This window comes from Cotesia glomerata, linkage group LG9, assembly GCF_020080835.1.
Source record: "Cotesia glomerata isolate CgM1 linkage group LG9, MPM_Cglom_v2.3, whole genome shotgun sequence".
Lineage (NCBI taxonomy): Eukaryota > Metazoa > Arthropoda > Insecta > Hymenoptera > Braconidae > Cotesia > Cotesia glomerata.
This window is the reverse complement of record NC_058166.1, coordinates 1452691-1462820: the sequence shown is the minus strand read 5'-3', so window position 1 is coordinate 1462820 and position 10130 is coordinate 1452691.

Genomic DNA, 10130 nt, shown 5'->3' with positions numbered 1-10130 from the left:
TTCAAGTACGATAAATTAATTAATTTTTTGTTATAAAATAAATAAAACGAGTCTGAGAGAAATTTATCCTGAAAATTAAATTATATAAAATTTTTTTCTACAAAGTAATCGAAAAAAAAATAATTCATGATTTATTTTAAACAATTTCAAGTGTATTAAATTTAATGTTAAGTAATTAAAGACAAAATTGATCTTAAATACAACAAAAAGTAATACATACAATCTTTTCGTGATTAGAATCTATTAAATCTAAGTCGTATCTTGCAGCGAGAATCATTGGCTACAATTCGCCATCTGTTGGCAATTTTTGGTACTAAGTTTAAAAACTGTCTTAATCGATTGAAGACACGACGAAAGATCGAACCAAGGGAACTTTTTTATAATTTTCTTCTTATAAATATTTTTAGTGACATTTAATTCGAAAATTAATTACCCGTGTAAAAAAAAATTGTCCCAAATTGTCCCAAAAATGTCCCAAGCGTGGGACATCCAAACGTGACACAATTTGGGACAATTTTGGGACATCTTAAAAAAAATTAAAAATTTAAAAATAGTGCGTTTAAGTATTTTTTGGTCGATTTTAGGTATTTTTTTGAAGATTTTCAGAAGACTTCACAATTTTATGACAATTTTACTACAATTTTAAACGGTTTTTAAATGATTTTGAAGAAGATAATTTATTTTTGCACAGCTGTAGATTTGTCTAGAAATTAATGGATGAAACATTTATTGAACATTTTTGGGACAATTTTAGGACATTTTTAGGACATTTTTGGGACAATTTTAGGACATTTTTGGAACATTTTTTTAATATTTTTAGGACAATTTTGAACGTTTTTCAAATAATTAAAAAAAAAACAATTTATTTTTGCGCGGTTGTAGACTTGTCCTAAAATTAATAGATGAAAAATTTTAGGACATTTTTTGGACAACTTTAGGACATTTTTAGGACAACTTTAGGACATTTTTGGGACAATTCTGTAATGTTTCTACAACAAACTTTGAACATTTTTAGAACTATTTCACGACACTTTTGACCGATTTCAAGAAAGATAATTTATTTTTGCACGCTTGTAGATTTGTACTAAAATTAATAGATGAAAAATTTTAGGACATTTTTGGGACAACTTTAGGACATTTTTGGGACAATTTTAGGACATTTTTGGGACAATTTTAGGACATTTTTGGGACAACTTTAGGACAATTTTAGGACATTTTCGGAACATTTTTTAAATATTTTTAGGACAATTTTGAACGTTTTTCAAATAATTAAAAAAAAAAACAATTCATTTTTGGACGCCTGTAGATTTGTAAAATAAATTATCTTTCTTAAAATCGGTCAAAAGTGTCGTGAAATAGTTCTAAAAATGTTCAAAGTTTGTTGTAGAAACATTACAGAATTGTCCCAAAAATGTCCTAAAAATGTACTAAAATTGTCCCAAAAATGTCCTAAAGTTGTCCCAAAAATGTCCTAAAGTTGTCCCAAAAATGTCCTAAAATTTTTCATTTATTAATTTTAGGACAAATCTACAACCGTGCAAAAATAAATTGTTTTTTTTTTTAATTATTTAAAAAAAGTTCAAAATTGTCCAAAAAATATTAAAAAAATGTTCCGAAAATGTCCTCAAATTGTCCCAAAAATGTCCTAAAATTGTCCCAAAAATGTTCAATAAATGTTTCATCCATTAATTTCTAGACAAATCTACAGTTGTGCAAAAATAAATTATCTTCTTCAAAATCATTTAAAAACCGTTTAAAATTGTAGTAAAATTGTTATGAAATTGTGAAGTCTTCTGAAAATCTTCAAAAAAATACCTCAAATCGACGAAAAATTACTTAAACGCACTATTTTAAAATTTTTAATTTTTTTTTGAGATGTCTCAAAATTGTCCCAAATTGTGTCACGTTTGGATGTCCCACGCTTGGGACATTTTTGGGACATTTTTTTTTACCCGGGTATACCTTATGATAAATTTCCAAAAATAATAGAGACAAAAAAGTTAAAAAAACTTTTTTTGAAGGCGAATTACTAAAGTTATTTTGGGCTTTCTAATCAGTTTTTAAAAAAAATTTTTCAGTATGTATTTTAGGAGAGACTAATCAGGAATAAAAATTTTTTATCTTTAATCTATGCTTTGATCGAAAAAAATAGAAATCATTTTAAAGAGTGAAATTGTGATGAATTTTTTCTATGATTTAAAAATAACAATAATAATTATTTATAGTTAAAAAAAATAACCCGAAGCAAATTTTTTCAAATAAATACTTTCACTTCGACAACCATTTTATAAATTTTCTTGGAGAAAAAATTGCAATGACAGCAAGAAATTCTTTATCATGCTGTTAATAAAAAAGAAATACAAAATTTATTGCAAAAAAAAGGAACATTACCATAAATTTGAGCTTGGCTTACATTCATTTACAATATATGTAAAAAAATTAATCTGTATGCGCTGAATTATTGAAATTAACAACAAATCTCGAAAAATTAAATTCATTATTATCCAGTAAAAGATTTATCCAGGAGAAATCAAGACAAGTGATTTTTTCAAGCGTAATTACTAAATTTACTTTTTCAACAAGTACAATCCTAGTTGGTAATTCTGTACCAAACGGCAATCATAATTTTTATTTTACTTGAAAGGTAACATCTTACCATTTAATAAACAATTATATTTCCTTTTGAAATCAAATTTATTTTAAAACTAATTTGTCAGCTCGTTACAAAATATTCGATTTTATTTTAACGGATTTTAATATTCTTAGGTATTTATTAAAAAAATTTCATCCAAATTTTCTTATTTTACCCTCAAACAAATTTCAATAAGGAAATATTATTGTTCTAATGGATAAAGAAGTAATTGATGAAAATAGCAGAAATTGAATTTCAATAATATTGTTGCAAAAATTTTTTTCATCTTCAGAAATGATCGAGATAGTAATCTAGATAGCCAAAAAAAAGTTTGAGTTGAAAATAAAAAAAAGCAAGTCTAGAGTGATCAAAAAGTGGAATATAATGTAGCTTAGTTCGTTGGAACTTAAAAAATCAAGTCAACTGTCTTGCAGCGAGAATTTTCAGCTACAATGCGCCACCTGTCGGATATTTTTAGAACTAACTCAAATTTATGATTAAAACGTCACAATATTGATCCGATCAGAAAAATAAATCAAATTTTACAACTTATATTGTTAAAAATCGAGTATATATATATTCCTTTTTATAATTAATCAGTCGAATTGTGACTCAAAAATTATAAGAACAATAAAAATTATAAGAACAATAATAATTGTAACAAGAAATAAAAAATTTTCAGCACATTCAGAAGACTGTCACATAAATTATTAATCAAGCTGAATTTATAAGTAAATCAATGTTGTTGACGATGAATGATGAAGGCTTTGAGGAACATTAAAGAATTGAGGTTCCAATATTCAGTAGCAGAATATTTTATTATAAAGAGCCTGACCAAAGCAATATCGTTGCAATTAATTATTATGTATATTTTTAATTTATTAATTTATCTTTCTATTTTAATTAATTTTGGAGCCATTTAATTAGGATAAGTACCCATTACATCGTAATTTAGAATACGGCAATATTGTAACTAATATTTCTGAAGGGAGCAAAACATGACATTGAAATTTTCAATCAAGACAATGATGAAAGAATCAATCACTTTAATTTAATAATCAGGTTAATCATGAGCTGAGAGAAATATTTTAATTCAGAAAAAAAATTATAAGTTATAAAAAGATGAGAAAAATTGCATCAATATTGAATACTATAATAAAGCTCAAATCACTCAGGCATATCAATTTTGTTTTTTTATTTAATAAAGTGAGGAAAATGTTCTATTTAAACTGTCATTAGAGGCAGAATTTAAGAGTTAACAAAATTTTAACTCCTTGACAGTACAGAAACTTTAAAATTCGAATTTTTATTGCGTTTGTTTCCTATAAAACTGTTCAAACTCTCAAATCAATGGTAAGTTTTCTTTTATATAAGAAAAATTAAATCCAAAACTGTATTTTCAATGACAATATCAACCTAGAACACTTTTTTAGTACTCAAACTAGTAATTTTAATAACTTATTCGATAATTGGAACTTATAAATGCTGAGTCAAGTCTCCTGCAGCGAGAATTTTCGACGACCATGCGCCGCCTGTTGGTGACTTTTGGTACTAAATTCAAAATTATGTTTAATACTTAGAAACTTGTTGAATGTAACTAAGCAAGTGTGAAATTAAGTTTATTTAATCAAATTAAAGAAATCAAACTGTCAAAATTTTTATTTCATCTTGTTTTTGTATAAATGTGGATAATTCTTTGGGTAATGATTAAAATATTTATTTTCGAGGGTTTATAATTCAGTTAAGCTTTTAAATAGTTGAATTAGATCGTCATAAAAATTGAAGCATTAATGTCAATAATTTACAGCAATAATTTGTGATGATTTAACGAAAGATATTTGTTCATGCTTGGATGAAATTAGGAAGATTGGCAGTGTAATTTAGGAATATTTTGATACTAATATTTGTTAAGATTTTGAATATTAATCTAAAAAATCAATTGAAGAAAGCGAGGAGGTGATATTTTAAAAGAAAAAACGGAAAAAGTTAAAATATTAAAGAAGTAAACATTCAACCAAATAAAAATTGATTAAATAAATTTATGTTAATTTAAATCCTTGATCTCAAGACTAATGCCACAACATGAACTCTGGCAAAAATTATTTTATTACTTTATAAGATCTCTATTCATTTAATGAGAAATTAAATTTAAAGTTTTATATCAATTTTTTGATTAATCGTTTTTTCATAGATATCATAAAAATTTGTATTAGAAGTTGCCAACATTAAACTTGATTTTCCAAGTATCCGTTCGTTTTATGGCGACTGATCAACTCAAATCATTTGAAAACAATTTGAATGATAATTATCACTCTTACATGATACGATTATCGGGCTACCAATTTTAACAGAACGACAGAAAATTTGTGTCATTATAACGACAATTTTCAGTACTTTGTCGGCCAAGTCAAATTATTATCCAATTATTTAGTTGACTACATCCGAGTAGGATTCACAAAATAAGTTACCTAATTTTTTTCTGCAAAACGGTCGGAAAAAAATTCTTTATAATTTATTTTTAACAATTTTTCAAGTGTATTAAATATAATGTTAAGTTATAAAAGACAAAATTAATCTTAAATACAGCAAAAAGTAATACGAATAATATTTCCGAGATTAGAAGTTATTAAATCTGAGTAGAGTATCTTGCAGCGAGAATTATTGACGACAATGCGCCACCTGTTGGTAATTTTTGGTACTAAGTTCAAAAACTGTCTTAATAGATTAAAAACACGATGAAAGACGAAACCAAGGCAACTTTTTTATAATTTTCTACTTACAAAGATATTTAGTAACATTTAATTCTAAAATTAATTACCGAATAATAAATTACTAACATTAGGAAAGGTAACAGGGTTAAAAGAACTTTTTTAAAAGGTAAATTAGGTAAATTTAGTATATATTGTGTGGTGTATAATTCAGATTAGACTTGTAAAACTTACAAAAATTTTCCTGTCCAACTTCTGACCACAAAACGGAAATTTAAATCTCAAACTGTAAGTTTTAAACAAGAAAATTTTGTTATTTTAATTTATTTAAAAGTTATTGATAATAGTAGATAAAATTAATCTTAAGTAATTTTTCTGCAAATTACAATGCAATAGTTTTTTATGACATCTGAAATTATGAAAAAATGTATAAAGATCAGCTTAAAAAAAGGATCAACAACTCTTCAAATTTTTTCCTGCAAAACGATCCAGAAAAAATGTCCTGTAATTTATTTTTAACAATTTCAAGTGTATTAATTATAATGTTAAATAATAAAAGACAAAATTGATCTTTAAGTACAGCAAAAAGTAATACGAATAATATTTTTGTGATTAGAAGTTATTAAATCTGAGTAAAGTATCTTGCAGCGAGAATTATTGACGACAGTGCGCCACCTGTTGGTAATTTTTGGTACTAAGTTCAAAAACTGTCTTAATAGATTAAAAACACGATGAAAGACGAAACCAAGGCAACTTTTTTATAATTTTCTACTTACAAAGATATTTAGTAACATTTAATTCTAAAATTAATTACCGAATAATAAATTACTAACATTAGAAAAGGTAACAGGGTTGAAAGAACTTTTTTAAAAGGTAAATTACAAAAATTATTTGGGGTCTCCCAGTCAGATTTTGAAAAAATTGTTTAGTATATATTGTGTGGTGTATAATTCAGATTAGACTTGTAAAACTTACAAAAATTTTCCTGTTCAACTTCTGACCACAAAACGGAAATTTGAATCTCAAACTGTAAGTTTTAAACAAAAAAAATTGTTATTTTAATTTATTTAAAAGTTATTGATAATAGTAGATAAAATTAATCTTTAGTAATTTTTCTGCAAATTACAATGCAATAGTTTTTTATGACATCTGAAATTATGAAAAAATGTATATTTCATAAGATCAGCTTAAAAAAAGGATCAACAACTCTTCCAATTTTTTCCTGCAAAACGATCCAGAAAAAATGTCCTGTAATTTATTTTTAACAATTTCAAGTGTATTAATTATAATGTTAAATAATAAAAGACAAAATTGATCTTTAAGTACAGCAAAAAGTAATACGAATAATATTTCTGTGATTAGAAGTTATTAAATCTGAGTAAAGTATCTTGCAGCGAGAATTATTGACGACAATGCGCCACCTGTTGGTAGTTTTTGGTACTAAGTTCAAAAACTTTCTTGATATATTAAAGAAGGCAATTTTTTTATAATTTTTATCTTACAAATATTTTTAGTAACATTTTATTCTAAAATTAATTACCGAATGATAAATTACCAAAAATAATAAAGAAAACAAAGTAAAAAAAACTTTTTTGAAAAACAAATTACAAAAATTATTTTAGGCGTCTTAATCTTTTTTATTTTTTTAAATTAATTACTATATATTTTAGATCAGGCGCTTGTTGAACTAATAAAATTTTCTTGTACGATTATTGGACCACTACTATCCAAGATGCTTTGAAAGCAGAAAAAAATAAATCATTTTAAAAAGTGAAATTTTGCAAAATTTTCTGCAACTAAACAAAAATAACCAGAATCATTATCTATAATGAAAAAATTAACCGGAAGGAAATTTTCCAAATCAATACTTTTAGTGCGACACATCATCACAGTAATTTTTTTAGAGAGAGAATGAGAATGATGAGAAGAAATTTTTCATTATTCCATCAAAAAAAATGAAATACTAATTTTATTTTAAGAAAGAACCATAACTTAAAATTTATGCTTGGCATGAATTAATTTATAACGTATAAAATAATTAAATCTTCTTCCACTGAATTATTGACCTTAAAACCAAATTGCAAAAAAAAATGTATTATTATGTAGTGAAAGATTTGTCCTAAATACGTCTAAAGTGATAAAAATGATTTTTTTTTAAATAATTACCAATTTTTATTTTCTCAATTGACAAAATCTCAGTTCGGAATTTCACTGTGTTAATTTATTTCTTGAATTACAGCTCATTTCAAAATATTCTATTTAATTTTTATTAATTATTAGGTTTCGAAGATAGTTAACTTTAAATTAATCTTTACTTAATTTTCTTATTTTACCCTCACATAAATTAAAAGAAGGGAATATTATTTTTTTAATCGGTTAAAAAGTAATTGATGAAATCAGCTGAAATTATATAACAATAGTATTTCATCAAATAATTATACAAATTTTTTATGACATCAGGAAACATTTCCATAGTTTTAAAATTGCCGGAAAAAATAAGTTTTTATGGAAAATAACTCAATAAAATGTTACCAACCAATCCTTTTGTGACAAAATTTATTTAGAGAACTGATGGGAATAACGATCAGATTTTTTCATCCAAACATCACAAATAAAGTAAATTTTTTTTTCAAGAAAGATATCTGAGCTTTGGAAGAAAATGTTTGGCATACATTGATTTATAACTTCTAAAAAAATTAATTTAAATTCAATGAATTATTGAAATTGAGACTAAATCTCAAAAAAATTAAATTAGTTATTATGTGGCAAGAGATTTATCTGAAATATGTCTAAAGTGATCAAAAAGTGAAATATAATGTAGCTTAGTTAGTTGCAAGTTAAAACATCCGAGTCAACTGTCTTGCAGCGAGAATTTTTTGCTACAATGCGCCACCTCTCGGATATTTTTAGAACTAACTCAAATTTATAATTAAAACGTCACAATATTGATCTGATCAGAAAAATAATTCAAACTTTATAACTCATATTGTTAAAAATCAAAAATATTATGCTTCATTAAAATTAATCAGTCGAGTTATGACAGAAAAATTATAAGAATAATCAGAACGGGGAACTAAAGCAAAAAACAAAAAATTTTCAGAGCATTTATAATACTGTGTTTGAAATTTTTAATCAAGCGAAAATTATGAAGAAAAAATAATTTTTGCTTGACTTCTGGTTGTGAATTTCTAAGAAGAGAAAATTGATTTTCTTAAAATTGTTATCAGTAATGATAAAGATTGCTAATAATTATTCAAAAAAAATTTATTTTTCGAAATTTAATAAAAGAATTAATCATAAAGAGCAAACTCTCGAGAATGTTAGTCTAATCCGAACAAAAACAGTTTCACTGTAAAAAAGTCGCGCCAAGTCCACGTTCATAAGACTATTAGGAAAAAAAAATTTTTTTTTTTCTTTAAAAAAAGATACAAAATAAAAAAATTAATAAATCCAAGTAACCGATATGATTGTTTTTGATTTTCGGAAATTAAAAAAAATTTTATTGTAAATTTAAAAATTAAAAAAAAAATTTTAGATCGTATTTAGTGTGCGTGGTTGCAAAATATTTTACTTTTAATGAAATTCGTAAAATCTATTTACTAGGACTTTAAAAAAATTGAAATACACAATGACGCACACCAAGTACGTTCTAAAATTTTTTTTTTTTTAAATTTACAATAAAATTTTTAATTTCCGAAAATCAAAAACAATTATATCGGTTACTTGGATTTTTAATTTTTGTATCTTTTAAAGAAAAAATTTTTCCTAATAGTCTTATGAACGTGGACTTGGCGCGACTTTTACAGTGAAACTGTTTTTGTTCGGATTTTAGTATTTTTTGTAATTATAATGAAAATTTACAATCGGTACCAACTTAAATCTCGTGTTGACTGCATTTTACTGCAAACTATCCCTTGAAGCTACAGTTTATGTAGATGTAATTCGAGTGCACTCTGGCGGCCGTAAATGTAAGCTGTGAATTACTTTTTTTAACTGTAGTTGCGTATCTATAGGAGGATTACTACACATTTTTATTTTATCTAGTCTGTGGCGCTGACCTTTCTCCATAAAAAAAAAGTCAGGATCGAAATTTGTGAGCGAGCTATAGTATGTGCTGATAAAATTTAATAATTTCAAGTAAATAAATTGTTATAAGTGAATATAATTAATTAATACGGTGAAGTAAATTATGAATTACTGTTATGATAAACAAATTGGATAAAAAAAGTACCGTAGAATTAAATAAAATTTCGCAGCCTCAAAAAACCGTTCTGCTTACAGTAAACACAGTCGGTAGTCTGGCGCTCCGTTTACAACGGATTTGAACGGAACTTGGCGCCAGATTCTACCGAATCTGTGGATTTACAATGCGTCGATATCGTAACTAATATTGCTAAAGTGAGCAAAACATTATATTTAAGTTTTCAATCAAGACACCGATGGAAGAATAAATACCTCCAATTTATTATAATTTAATAAATTAGTTTGATTCATATATAAGAAATTCATGAGCTATTAAAATTATGAGGAAATTAGATCGATATTAAATACAAGGCAAAAAAACATTATTATGTTAATTTTGTTTTTCTATTTGATCTCTATTTTATTTAATAAAGTGAGAAAAATATTCTATTTAAATTGTTATTAGAGACAGGAGTAGAAAGATACAAAATTTTAGAAAGATTACAAACTCCGAAACAGTACAAATAAAATTCGAATTTCTGTCACTTCTGTTTCCAATAGAACCGTTAAAACCATCGCATCAACTAGAAGATTTTTTTATATTAGAA